Source organism: Perognathus longimembris, chromosome 4 (genome assembly GCF_023159225.1).
Source record: "Perognathus longimembris pacificus isolate PPM17 chromosome 4, ASM2315922v1, whole genome shotgun sequence".
In the NCBI taxonomy this organism is placed as follows: domain Eukaryota; kingdom Metazoa; phylum Chordata; class Mammalia; order Rodentia; family Heteromyidae; genus Perognathus; species Perognathus longimembris.
Genome location: NC_063164.1, coordinates 515,863 through 530,706, shown reverse-complemented (window position 1 = coordinate 530,706; position 14,844 = coordinate 515,863). Strand labels below are relative to the sequence as shown.

Here is a 14,844-nt window from a genome sequence, read left to right as displayed (position 1 = left end):
TTAATCTCAAGAACAGAGAAAGAAGAAAAAGTAAACACAAACTTTTACCCATACATACATTGTAATAAGCATAGGGGGGTTCCTAGATATGGAACAGCATATAGGCTTTCCTTTCTTTTTCCTAAGTACCTAGAATTACAGGTGTGAGCCACCAGTGCCAAGTTTTTCTTTTCCACTCTTTCTCTTTTTAGGTGCTAAAGAAAAAGAGTGGGCTGGGGATATAGCCTAGTGGCAAGAGTGCCTGCCTCGGATATACGAGGCCCTAGGTTCGATTCCCCAGCACCACATATACAGAAAACGGCCAGAAGCGGCGCTGTGGCTCAAATGGCAGAGTGCTAGCCTTGAGCGGGAAGAAGCCAGGGACGGTGCTCGGGCCCTGAGTCCAAGGCCCAGGACTGGCCAAAAAAAAAAAAAAAAAAAAAAAAAAAAAAAAAAAAAAAGAAAAAGAGTAATGAGTGTGCATAAGGAGCCAAAAACCATACTTTACATTGGAAAGGGAACATTAAGAAGTAACTCATCTTCACGTCCATTTCAAAAAGTTCTAACTTGTATGGTTGTTATTCTTTCCCTCCACACCACTCTTTGTTCCTGGGTCGTTTTCCCAAGGCCTCTTGCATGGCAACCTCTGTAACTGCTGGCTCCCTCCAGGCCTACAAACCTCCAGTGGCTGGCTGCTTTGCAGGTGGTGTTGTCAATGAACTCACAGAAGACAGCTTTCCCTCTCCCAGGTGCCTCAAAACTGGAGTAAGGAGCTCAGCCACTTGGTCCTTGTGATCCTGCAGGATCACAGCTCTTACTGCTAGGGTGTAGGTTTGACACCTATACAACCACCAGTGCATTCCACAGAGCATCTCTGGGCGGCACTAAGTGACTTCTGTAGCAAGGAAAAAAACATGGACTGCACTCTCCTAAAATAAACCAGAGTAGCACTGGGCTTAGCCAAATCAGCTGTGAAGGAAAAGTCTCTTCCTGCTTGTGTACTGGATCAGGCAGTCCAGTACTATACAGGCCACAAACCACTGTTCCCCCGCATCAGTGCAGTTCTCAGGCTAACCAAAGCCCACACACAAGAGGATGCCAAAAAGGTCAATGAAATGATGCTAAATGAAGATGATCATCAGTACAGAAACTAAGCAAGACACAAAAGGCAGCACTGCAGAAGACAGCTGTATGTAGCATCGAGTGATACAGTGTCTCACTACTGAATGGTACAAAGGACAGCAGATCCCGAAAACTATGCTCAATGGTAGAAGGCACACTGACTTAAGCATTCCTGGACCTCAGTTTGTTAATACAATCACATACAAACCTCAGAAAAAGTTGGACTATGAATCTACGCCCTGAGAATTGGCCTTCAGACTGGATTATTTCTACATCCAGAATTTCTCCAGAACCTAACAAAGTAGATATGGATTCTAACAGCCCACTCTTATTCCCCAAAAAGTCAGTGAAAGGACAAGTGTATAGAATATTGCCTTTAGCGATCAAGAGTATCCTGTTAACCCCTCAAACAAGTGTGGGCACCTGCCATTATCACATTCCTCTGCTAAGAAAAATCCAGAACAAGTAAATGCATTATCAATCAAAAAATAGCAATAGCATGAGGCACTGATAGCACATCAGCAATCCTGAGTGGGTGTAGAAGCAGGCAAAATAAAGAGGGGAATCATTTCAAACTTGTGCCTTAATGGCAGAAGGGAAGTGGTAGAAGCACTGGAGCTATGTCATTGGAATGACAGAAACACAAACACAGCAGTAAACTAGACTAGGAAGCCAATCCCTGAAGATGACTGCAGACTGACTTAGTGCCAGCGCTAATGAGCAGCAGGTTCCTATGGAGATGGGCCTTAAATGCATTAACCACTTAGATTGTTTTTTTGTGGGGGGAGGGAGGGGAGAAACAGTCCTGGGGCTTGAACTCAGGCCTGGGCACTGCCCCTGAGCTTTTTTGCCCAAGGCTAATGCTCTACCACTTGAATCACAGGCTCCACTTCCAGCTTTTGGGGAGATTAACTGGAGATACATCTCGTGGACTCTCCTGCCTGGGGTTGGCTTTAATCCTTAATCCTCAAATCTCAGCCTCCAGAGTAGCTAGGATTACAGAGATGAGCCACCAGTACCCCACTTTGACTTTGATTTTTTTCATGCCTTACCAGAAACCTACTTTTATGGTTTGTACCTGGTGAAAAAGAAATGTTTGCTAATTCAATGAGGGGCACAGGTCAACTTTACAGTGTGTATTTTAGCACAATGCCTGGTTGGTTCCACTTCAGATTAAGAGTTATGTGGACGGGCTGGGAATATGGCCTAGTGGTAAAGTGCTCGCCTCATATACATGAAGCTCTGGGTTCAATTCCTCAGCACCACATATATAGAAAAAGCCAGAAGTGACGCTGTGGCTTAAGTGGTAGAGTGCTAGCCTTGAGCAAAAAGAAGCCAGGGACAGTGCTCAGGCCCTGAGTTCAAGCCCCAGGACTGCTCTGCCTCCCCCCAAAAAAGTGTTATATGGACATGATACTGCCTTTTTGATCATGAGCTGTAGAGATGTCACACAAGCCTTCATACTAGGTAAATCTGCCAAGACCAAATGTTTAAATATATGACCTACTAAAAGAGAGTATGACCAGGACAAAACAAATAGAATTACAGACTTTAACTTTTCTAGGCCTGTGCCTTCTGTCAAAAGGAGCTAGCTGGCCTGATAGGAAGGCTGGCTTTTGGAGTCATTTTGAGGACTGAGATTATATGCAGTGTTTAACTCAAGCCTGGCATAGTAACCAACATAGGGACCCCCAATCACTATTACCATCTATGAAGTGAAACACCACTGCTGTGACACAGCTCTAAGTCACTTATGCAGTGGCTTCACCCCACCAAGCTCAATACTCCCAAATGAAAAATGGGGCCTATGACAGCTCCATCCTGCAGACCTTCTATGGACTGCCCTTTAAGGAAGGGCTTCTCAACCTCAGAGCTGCTGACATTTTGACATTTTGGATCAAACAATTTCTTGTTGGGAGAGCATCCTAACCAGCAGATGTTCTGCTAATGCAGGACACTGAGCAACAGTGACCTTAACCCACTAGTTGCCAGAAGAACTTACAAGTTATAACAACCAAAAAGGTCTCCAGAAACTCCCAGATGTTCACTGGTGTGCATGTGTGGAAAATCATCCCAGTTAAGAACCATTACTGGAAATAAATAAGAAACAATGGGTGCCGATTTTAACTTGTGAGGCCTTTTGCATCACCAATCATTGCATTTTTGAAGATCACAAAACTGGATCCTCAAGTATTATTCTTCCAAACTTGAAAATGAAAAAATCTCTTTCTCTGCCAGTCTTGGGGCTTGAACTCAAGGCCTGCACACTGTTCCAGAGCCTATCTGTGCTCAAGGCTATCATTCTACCACTTGAGCCACAGTGCCATTTCTGGCCTTTTCTGTTTATGTGGTACTGAGGAATCGAACCCAGGGCTTCATGTATGGTAGGCCAGCATTCTACCACTAAGCCAAATTTCCAGCCCTTGAAAACTAAATTTCTAATGAACTATAAAATCAATGTTTCTGAGCTTTTAGAGCTATAAAGACTCCCCCCTCCCCCGCAAAAAAAAAACCCAAAATGATTAAGAATGGGCCTTCCTGGGTGCCAGTGCTTGTGCCTGTAATCTTAGCTATTTAGGAGGTTGAGACCTGAGGATTCTAATTTAAAGGCAGTCCAGGAAAGTATGAAGGTGAAGAACAGGCCTCTCAGGGACCACCCTTCTCACCTAGACGAACATCTCAAGCCTTTGTCTAACTGAGAAGAATCAGCACTTGCTCTATATGAACCTAAGGTAATAAATACACTAGGCACTAGTGGCTCACACCTGTAACCTAGCTACTCAGGAGGCTGAAAGTTGAGAATTACAATTGAAGCCAGATGGAAGAAGACAAATCTGAGAGACTCTTATCTCTTCCAAATAACCAGCAAAAAGCCAGAAATGGAGGTGCAGCTTAAATGGTAGAGTGCCAAAAAGCTAATAAGCAAGTTCAAGGGTCCCTGAGTTCAAGCCCCAGTACTGGCATTAAAAAAAAAAAAAAAAAAGGAAACAAAAAAAAGCCTGTAAATATTGCTGCAAGTCTCCAATGTTCACTTTCAGGGACTTCTAAGACTATCATTAACCACATAGGAATAAAGGCAAAGCTGACAGTACTTCAGAAAGCACTTATTTGAAAAGAATCAGGTGATTCTCTCGCTCATTGCACTTGCTAACTTCTATCTTCCACACCAGGCACTTTCTACCTCTCCTTGCTTCAGATGAGACCTGCTGCCACTGCAATGGATCTCTAGCACACACCTCCTGAGAACCTCTCAGCAGAGCTTTGAGGGGGATGGGAGGAATACATGAATACTGCCTTAAGTTGGTAGAATTAGTATCTTAGTATGTGAGTACTTACTAATTAGCAGTGATGGTCTACAAAGGTTTAGCATTAAAAAAAATCATAAAACACAGTTTAACAAAATAATGTAAAACTTGCAATTTCCTAAGATTTTTTTTTCTCCTGCCAATCCTAAGGCTTGAACTCAGGGCCTGGGCACTGTCCCTGAGCTTCTTTTGCTCAAGGCTAGCATACAGTGCCACTTCCAGCTTTTTCTGTTTATGTGGTACTGAGGAATCAAACCCTTCCTGCTTGCTAGGCAAGCACTCTACCACTAAGCCACATCCCCAGCCCCCTAAGACTCTTCAGAAATACCTCCAAAATGCACAGGCATGATGATTCATGCCTGTAATTATAGCTTCTAGTATAGAAACCAGGAGGACCATAGTTCAAGGGCTGCCCAGGAAAAAGAAAAAGTTTATGAAGATCTCATTTCAACTAATAAAAGCTGTGCATGGTGGCACATGGCTATCACCCCAGACAAAATAATAAGATTGCAGTTGAGGCCAACTCAGGCATAAACACCGCGTAGTATTCAGAAAATAACCAAAACAAAAAAGGACAGGGAGAGGCTCAAATGGCAAAGCCCAACAGAAGGGAAAAAAGGAGGACTATCCAAATTCACTGTTCAATCTTTCCCAGGTATTTTCTGTATGTATGTTAATACATGGCTTAAATCAAATTTGGATTTCATTATACACACTGTTCACCACCTGCACACATCTATTTCCATTTAAAAATGGGTATTGGGGGGCTGGGAATATGGCCTAGTGGCAAGAGTGCTTGCCTCGTATAAATGAAGCCCTGGGTTCGATTCCTCAGCACCACATATACAGAAAACGGCCAGAAGTGGCGCTGTGGCTCAAGTGGCAGAGTGCTAGCCTTGAGCAAAAAAGCAGCCAGGGACAGTGCTCAAGCCCTGAGTTCACGGCCTAGGACTGGCAAAAAAAAAAAAAAAAAAAAAGGGTATTGGCCATTTTTCCAAGTTTTACAAGTTACCTGTTTTACTAACAACTTCATGTTGAATGTAGTAAACATAACAAAGCCCCTACTAGTGGGACTGAGTTGCTTGCTTTTGCTTTATTTTTCCAATTATTAAAAAAAAAATACTGGGAAGTTCTCTATTCATTTGAGCCTATATCTCCATAGGATAAATTCCTAAAAACAGAATTAAATGATTTCAGGCAATGTACTGATCTAAAACCACAGATTAAAACCACACTCCCAATGTGCTCAACTTCTACAGTCACAATCTGTGAGCACATCTGTCCTTGTCATTCTTGACAAAGAGGGCCATGCCATTTTCCCACTGTGATGTGGCGAAAGTCTAATTTTAATGCAATTCTTTGACCATTAGTGAGAGTGAAGTTCTGTTTAGCTTACTGGCTATTTGAATCTCTCAGCTATGAAACTTAAACCCTTCCAAATCCATCTACTTTTCTATCAGTGATTCAGCACACATTTTAAAACACAGAGAAATCCAGTCAGCGAACAGAGTAGAAGGAACAAACTGAGGAATTATGATTGATCTAAAGTAAAACTCAGGTTGTAAGCTTAAAATGATAATGGTGAATGAAGTCTAGGCAGGCAAAAGCCTTGAGAAAATACCATTGGAAATGAAATCTTTTTCCTCCACTATTTACATGGTCTAAAAGGTTAATGATTTGAGACACATAAGTGTGCCAAAGTTCTGCTACATTCACAAACACTGAAATATCCTGTTCTAAGAGAACAACTCCTCCAAAAGGTAATTTGGGTTGCAAGAAAGAGTCACAGGGTATACAGCAAGTTCTGGGAGTGTGCACCCCTAGGCAGAGATGGAGGAATGTGACAGACAGGGCCATCATGGGTGAAAAGCATAGAATACTCTGCTATTAAGTACAGTCTGCCTTGGGGTCTTCCTCAGAAGGGAAGTCCCTTCTCCTAGGCTTATAGGAAAAGAAGGCCTTCAACAGGTCTGGTCTGTGGCTGTATCTCAAGGTCCACCAATGCCAATGCTGGATCACTCTGCTTCAGTTCTCTAGAAGTGTTGAACAAGGGCCTCAAGATCTACCTATGCCTCTTTCCTTGACCTCTAGCTCTCCTGTCATTTCCCTGGCTCTGCTCTGTCTTATATTCTAGTGCTGGGTATCCCATATTCCTCCAACATGCAAAATGCAACCCCAGGCTTTTGCACTTCCTGTTGACTATACTTAGCTACCCAGATGGCCATCCATGGATTTTTCACTCCAGTCTTGAATCAAGTGTCATTCCATCAGCAAATCCTTACCAAGTAATCTATACCAAGTTGCCACTTTCTCCCATGGCTCTACTCCATGTTACTTTGTTTTTGTTTTTCCTTCTTATCCCCAATTGATTTATTACTGATCAGTTGATTTTGCTGGTCACTGAGTGCTTGTCTCTTCAAAGAAGGAGGACCTCAAAGCACAACAGAGCACACCTTGCTTACTCCTATGATATCCTATCTCCTACACCACCTGCTGGCATAGAGCAGTTGTCAATCTATATATTTATTTGTACCCACTCTTGAACCAACACTAAAATGATAATTAAGAACTGGACATATCAGTGCACACCTTAAGTCCCAGCCATGGAAAGACTGAGTCAAAATGTAGTGTTTTAAGTATGTGTGTGTGTGTGCGTGCATGTGTGTGTGTATGTGTAGGGGTGGGGAGTTTGAACAAGAGCTTTGTACTTGCTAGTCAGGCACTCTTAACACTCCAGGAAAGGAAGAAGTCAAAATATCACTATTTGCAAATGATATGATCCTAAACCTAAAGGATCCTAAAGATTCTATCCTGAAACTCCTAGATCTGACAGACATCTTCTGCAGTGCAGCAGGATACAAAATCAGTAGCTGTACTGAGCGCCAATGCTCATGCCTGTAATCCTGGCTACTTGTGATCTGAAGCCAGCCAGGCAAGAAAATTCATGAAGACCTTATCTCCAATTAACTACCAAAGGGGCAGAGTGCAAGTTTAAGCCCTAGTACTAGCATAAAAAAAGGGGGGGGGGCTCAAAATAGCCAAATAAATCTTTGGTGGGGAGGCCCAGGGGGGTAGGCAATACTGCTGGAGGTACCACAATGCCAAACTTCAAATTATACTAGAGACATAGTAATTATACTAGACAAAAACAGCTTACAACGTGGCACTGGAACAAAAAAACATATCAGAAGACCCAGAAATGAATCCATGCACCTATTAGCTGTCTGGCTTTTGACAAAGGCGTCTGGAATGTACATCAGAGAAAAGAAAGCCTATTAATAAATGGTACTGGGGAACTGGATATCCACATGTAGAAGACAAACTGGACCTCTAGCGTTCCCCTTGTAGTATCATCAACTCAATGTGAATCAAGGTTTTACATTAGTGTAAGGTCTTAGTGTACACACCTGCAACTTTGAAACTACTATAGAAAACAATAGGGAAAACACTGTAGAAGCGTAAGCAATAACTTCCTAAACAGAACTCCAGTAACTCAACAAATAGGAAAACTGACAAATGGAGGTGCAGCAAGCAAAAAGATTTTTGCACAGCAAAGGAAATATGTCACAAACCTGAAAAGTTAGCCTTCCAAATGAGAAAAATCTATTCCAGCTAGACATTTGACAAGGGATTAATAATCAAATTACACAGGGAGCTCATTGGTTCAAAGTCAGCCAGTGCAGAAAAGTCCAAAATATTCTATCTCCAAGTAACCAAAAAGAAAACTGGAGGTGTGGCTCAAGTGGTAAATTACCAGCGTTGAGTAAAAAAGCAGAGTCAGAGCCCAAGGCTCTGAGTTCAAGCCCCAGTATTGGTACACACACACTCATATACACACATACAAAAAAATTCAGTAATGCAATATAAAATAGGAAAATTGAACTGAAAAAAATACTTCTTAAAATGCAAATCCAAATAACATTGAGATTTCATCTTTCTCTAGTCAAAATGACCACCATCAAGAATACAAAGAACAGGGCTGGGAATGTGGCCTAGCGGTAGAGGGCTTGTTTAGCATGCATGAGGCCCTGGGTTCGATTCATCAGCACCACATAAACAGAAAATGTCAGAAGTAGCACTGCGGCTCAAGTGGTAGAGTACTAGCCTTGAGCAAAAAGAAGCCAGAGACAGTGCTCAGGCCCTGAGTTCAAGCCACAGGACTGGAAAAAAAAAAAAAAGACCACAAAGAACAAACATTGATGAGGGTATAGGAAAAAAGAAACCCTTTTATACTGTTGGTAAGAATGTAATTTAGTGTAAAATCTTTATGGAAGATTCTCAAAAAATTAAAAAATAGAACTACTTTATGATCCAGAGATACCCATCTTGGCATTTAGCTGAAGAAATGTAAGTAAAGATATAACAGAGGCACCTGCAACATTATTCACAGTAGCCAAGCTATGGAAATAGTTCAGATGCCCTACAATGATGAATGGATGGAAAAAAAAATGTGTTGTGTATATATAATTAGTGTTATGTGTATATTTTATCTATAATGGAGTATTATTCATGAAGCATGAAATATAGCCATGTGCTAGTGGCTTACACCTATAATACTAGTGACTAAGGAGGCTGAGATCAGAGGATCACAGTTTGAAGCTAGCCCAAAGCAGAAAAGTCCATGAGACTCTTATCTCCAATAAATTACCAAAAAGCTAGAATTGGAGCTGTGGCTCAGATGGTAGAGCACTAGCCTCAAGCAAAAAGCTCAGGGATAGTGCTCAGGCCCTGAATGCAAGCCCCAAGACTGGCATACACGCACAAAAGAAATGATGTCACTTTCAGGGATATGGAGAATATCACATTAAGCAAAGCTAGATTCAGAAGGACAAAGGTCATATGTTTTGTTTTATACATGGATGCTGATCCAATAAGCATATACCCATATATGCCTTATATTGTATATATAAACATACATATAAATATATGTTTATGCATTTGTATATTTTTCATGGGTTAGGGACAATGGTGGAGCCCCTTTGAACAATTTATACTTGAACACAAATGAATATTAGGAAATGGAAACATGTCCTGTCTGAAGGTATATACAGAGAGAGGGAAGGAGTGTAGACTTCCTTACCTGTGTGAAATGGAATAAAGAAAGAAGCTTGATGAGTCTTGTTTGAGAAGAGGAGCGTTAGAGGGAAAATGACTGAGAGGTGACTCTGATCAAGATACACTGTATGCATAAATAGACAGGTCAAAATGTAGCCTCTTTGTACAACTGAGTGATACTAGCAAAAAGATATAATACACAAAAACAGCAACAACAAAAAAACCTAAGTAAAGATAAAAGATTTCAAATACAAGAAAACAGACTCAAAAGGGCTAATTCTGACACCAGCACTGGGGACGGCCAATATAATCTGACTAGATGTAAGGGAAGCTTGGGTTGGAAACAAAATTATGGATATGAAGATGAGGCCTGGAGGCATGGCTCATTGGTAGAGCAAAGACCCAGCAAGCATGAAGCCTTGAATCAAATCTCAGTACTGTCCTGACCCATCCCACCCCACATATAAGAGAGACAGTGCCTGGGCCCTAAATTCATACCCTAGTACTGGCACCAAAAAAAAAAAAAAAAAAAGTGTTAAGAAGCAGGAAGACCTCTAGGATCATACTGAACTTTGTACAGCCACAGGCAGCTGGCCTGGCCAAAGACTGTCATTGTTTTCTCTGGATAGAGAAATAGAATCAATCTTTGAGATGGGGATACCAATCACAGTAGAAGGTGGGAAGCCATTCAAAAAATGGGGCCAGTGACAGTGGAGGGTGGGAAACCATTTCAAAAATGGGGCAGATAAGTTCTTTATTAGTATTGAGTTCCCAGATCTTTTTCTCCTGGTCCCTGACACAGGTAGCTGGAAGAGAGGAATTGGTAGATGCCCAACAAGTAGGTGAGGTACTGTGGACAGTCCAGCCAGGCATGTCTGCAATACAGAGGCCAGCCACAACAGCAGGCACAGAGTGTCTGACACCTCAAGACACAAAAATATGACCAGATAGCCCAGAAAAGGCAAATTGAAGCTCAAAACATATATAAAGCAGCCTGAAGCAAACAGTAACCTGAAGGAAAAGAAATTCTGAAAGAAAGTATCTACTGAGACAAGAGACAGTGCATTCCTAAAGCAAAGAAGAATACAAGGCCATAGAGAAAGCTTAGAAAACTGGAAAATCAGAGCTACAAAATCTTTGAGATTATCCTCAGAAAGAGAACAGGAAATCAAGGATACAAAGTTGCAACAGATATGAGGATCAAGGTTTTATTTTTCCCTTTCTTTTAGAGATAACTTAGTGTGGCACAGAGTATGTAATAATGTATCAGGAGGAAGGTCCTTCTCTCCCTAGACTTTTGACTCTCCTTTCAGTGAAGCACATTCTCTGCAGGCTGCCAGACAATGAGATACAAGTTTTGAAAGTGCATGTTTCTGAAAAGGCTTTATTCTCCCTGAGTGGGAGTTTGGACATCATTTTGCTCTTCCACTAACTCCCCCGCCCCAATATCAATGGCAGCACATTTTAAGTGTTTTCACTACAAAAAAAAAAAAGGTATCTGATATGATGAACATGTTAATTCCTTTGATTTTATAATTATACATTGTATTCCACATCATGAACAATAACATCACTGTGTACCCCTTAAATATAACCGACTTTAATTTCTCAACTGGTAACTTAAAACTTCTTTTTGAAGATTTGGAAGGAGGTAGAATTTTTTAAAACTAAGAAAACCAGAGTGTTAATCCAAAAAGTCCAATTGTAGATGCCTAGGAAGAGAAAGCAAGCAAATATGAAGAATCAAAGCAATAAGAAAAACGTGTTTCCAAAAGAAGGGTTCTAAAGACTAGGAAGACACTGTAAGACAACAGTCCCCAAGGGAATTCTGTCTAAAGGCATTCTGAATCTCACACTGTTCATAAAAAAAAAAAAGTTACATATGAAAGCTCAAGATTCAGCATAGCCTGAAACTTCAGCAACTAAGAGTTCTCAAGACCCTAAAACCTAAAAAAAAAAAAAAAAAAAAGGCCAGGCACCAGTGGTTCACACCTGTAATTTTAACTACTCAGGAGAGTGAGATCAAGGATAACAGTTCAAAGCCAGTCCAGGAAGGAAAGTCCATGAGACTCCATTAAACTATCAAAAAAGCCAGAAGTGGAGCTTTGACCCAAATAGTAAACCACTAGTATTGAGAAAATGGCGGTTGGGGCAGCGCCAAGGCCATGAGTTCAACCCCAGGAGTGGTGCACAAAAACAACAAAAAAAAAAAACCCAGGCTGGCAGCATGGCTCAAGTGATAGGGCATCAGCTTAGCAAGCTCGAGGCTCTACATTCAAAGCCCCAGTATTGCAATAAATGAATGTAATTCACATAAAGTAGTACAGTCAGAGAGAATGCGTTAGGAAAATAAGCAAGCATCAACAAGATGACTAACACAAGGACAAAAGGCCCAGATATATCTCAGTGTAAATGTGTGGCTCATCTTTAATGGCATTCCAGGAATTTCAACATGTCTGATAAAATAACAGCCTGCAAGAGATTTAACCCTTAAAATGCTTGGTTTTAGAAATTATTAAAAAGAAAACAGGGAGAGGGTAACAAGTTGGACAAGAAATGTACTCACTACCTTACGTATGTAACTGTAACCCCTCTTTACATCAACTTGACAAAAATAAAAAGGAACCTAACTTTGCTTTAAAACAAATAATGTAATTAGTTTTTTAAAGTTATACATATGAAAATAATTATTGAATTAATAATTTTTGATTAATCAAAAAGCTTTCCTATGACTCCCTGAACCACATGGCCCATGAAAAGATGTACATGAATGGAAAAATAAATTCTCAGAAAACATTTTCTCTGCTCCCCAATTTTTAGTTCGTAGATACTAGTGGAGAACCTATCTGATGCATGAAAGATCACATATTCCTAGTGATAACATTACAATTATCTGAAATCATGTCTTAAGTTAGTGTCTTAGATGGGACTGACTGAAGGGCATAACCCCTTCACCAAGTCCATCACCTTGTTAACCTGTTGATGTGCCATTCATTGTATTTTTCCTTTCCTGGGCTGCTCCTATAGAACATTCTACTTTGTTTACACCCATCTGGGAATACTCTTAACCATCCTTTAAACTCCAACGACTACATTATTATTTTATTTCTTTCCTTTTAGGTTCAGACTAGGACTTGAATGTTGTTCCTGACACTTCCTCTCACTGACTCTACCAACTGAGCCACGCCTCCAACCTCTCTTCTTTTTTTCCCTTGGTACTAGGGATTCCACTCAGGGCCTCATACTTACTGTCAAGTGCTTTACTACCTAAGTCAAACTATCATCCCTTTTTGCTTTAGTCATTTTTCAAACAGGGCTTGTGTTTTTGCAAAGACTGGCCTGGGATAACAACACTCCTACCTATGCCTCCAGTATACCTGGGATTAAACAGGCCCACTCCACCACATCGAATTTACTTACTGTGATAGATTATATTCTATATAAAGACTTTCCAAGAGGTAATTATTATCTCTTATTTCCCATCTCCATACCTTGTACATATTTCCATTATTGAATTTATCATACTTGAGGTTTTAACAAGTTGTCTAGGCCAGACAAGCTGCTTGAGTAAAAGAAAATATCTTTGCATTTCCCAAAATTCCTATACAGTGGCTGGCACTAGCCTTTTCTATTTCTAGTACACTACTTCTTTTTAGTTGAAATGGGGAAGTTAGGCCATAAGGCTGAAATCATACAAGGAGAAGACTAAAACAATGTTTCAAGAAATTCTTCCATCAGGCCACTTCCAGGTCAGCCTGCACACTAGAGGGCACTGTGATCAGGGATATACCTGAGAGCGCAGGGAGGGTCCTGGACCACTGCCTCTTCTAGATAGCCCCTTTACACGCTGCACTCTTACCCAAGTGATGTAGTTTGATTGCATGTAGATGAGACAAGCCACTGAACGGTACCTAGCACGTGGCAAGGCTAATATCAAGAAAGTTTGGAGCTGGGAGTATGGCCTAGTGGCAAGAGTGCTTGCCTCCTACACATGAAGCTCTCAGTTCGATTCCCCAGCACCACAAAAATGGGAAACGGCCAGAGGGGGCGCTGTGGCTCAAGTGGCAGAGTGCTAGCCTTGATCAAGAAGAGGCCAGGGATGGTGCTCAGGCCCTGAGTCCAAGGCCCAGGACTGGCCAAAAAAAAATAAAAGAAAGAAAGTTTGACCTTATGTGAATTTACTGGCTTACAAATGCTGTCTCAGAAACTTGAGTCTAAAACGGTCCTAAGAGCTTTAATGGTTGTTTTGGAGTCTAAGAAGTGGAAATTCACATCATGACAGCCACTCACAATCAAAACACCTTTTCAGCCACGTTAAACATTGCTTCCAAGATTCCGAGTGTGTCGCATACTGATGAGGTTAGCCTAGGGATACTTCAAATGTTCAAAACATATAACTAAGCACTAGGTTTCACCCAATGTTTCAGTATTCCATATTTGCTTCCACAGTGAACATTAAATTTATGGAACGTCGTAGATTCAGCCAAAATCCTGTCATTTGTCCTAAGTGGCTAAGAAAGCAAAAAGCAAAAACCCGAGTACCTTTAAGCAGACACCAAATGTGTAAAGTCATTTCCTGAGAGCTTAGGGTAGCCAAGAACATATACAAGACATATACAGAGACCAAAACGCAAAGGCAAGTGATCCTTTAAGTAGATTACGACTCTTCTCCCAGACACTTCCTCTGACCGGACCGTAAACACGGTTGGATAAAGATAAATGGCCTACAGGTCTGTTTCTTCTTGGGTTTAAACCGAAGGTTAACAGCCTGTCGAGTCGGAGCCCCTGGCTCGGAGTCGGCGAGGAGAGGAGAGGACAGACTCCCGGGGCCAGCCCTCAACACTGGGCCATTTTTCCAAGGGCTACACAGGCAAACCCTCACGCCAGGGCGTCCGGAGGGCCGGGGTCCCAGCGGTGGGGGCGCCGCCGCGGGCACGCACAAGTGTCCGCCCAGCCAGGGGCCCTGGGGAGCCGCCCGCCGAGGCCGGAGCGCGGACCTCTCGGGTGGGTCGCAGCGTCGTCTCCCGCAGGCCGCAGCCCCAAACCGGACGCCGGCCCGACCTTCCGCAGGTCTCACCTCGCGGCCGAGTCCGCCCTGCCTGCGGGGCGCGGCCGCGGCCCCGGGCCCCGCCCGGCCCGGCCCCGGCCCGTCCGGCGCGGCGAGGCCGCGTCCCCCGGGACGGGCGCGACTCTATGGTCCGCGCGGGCCGCGCCCCCACGTGACTCGCGACCAGCCAATCCCGGGGCAGAACGCGCCACCGAGACGGCCGCCGCGGCGGCTAGAGCAGCCTGCCGGCGCCTCGCCAGCACAGCCAACCGGGCTCGGCGCTCCAGGCTCGGTGCTGCCGCCATCTTCCTGGAGGAAAGGGCAGAGGCGGGGGCC

At 42.6% G+C, this 14,844-nt stretch overlaps 1 protein-coding gene across 2 annotated transcripts in view; it reads right to left on the bottom strand.

Moving 5' to 3' along the window:
- LOC125350116 (high density lipoprotein binding protein) overlaps nt 1-14,844 on the bottom strand; it is a 70,925-nt gene that overhangs the window by 55,800 nt on the left and 281 nt on the right. The window contains exon 1 of one of the 2 annotated variants that reach the window (XM_048344358.1): nt 14,539-14,562. The exons of the other annotated variant lie outside the window; for it this stretch is intronic. The gene's annotated coding sequence lies outside the window, so the exon portion shown is untranslated. Of the gene's footprint in view, nt 1-14,538; nt 14,563-14,844 lie in introns of those variants that run through there. 2 annotated transcript variants of the gene reach the window in all.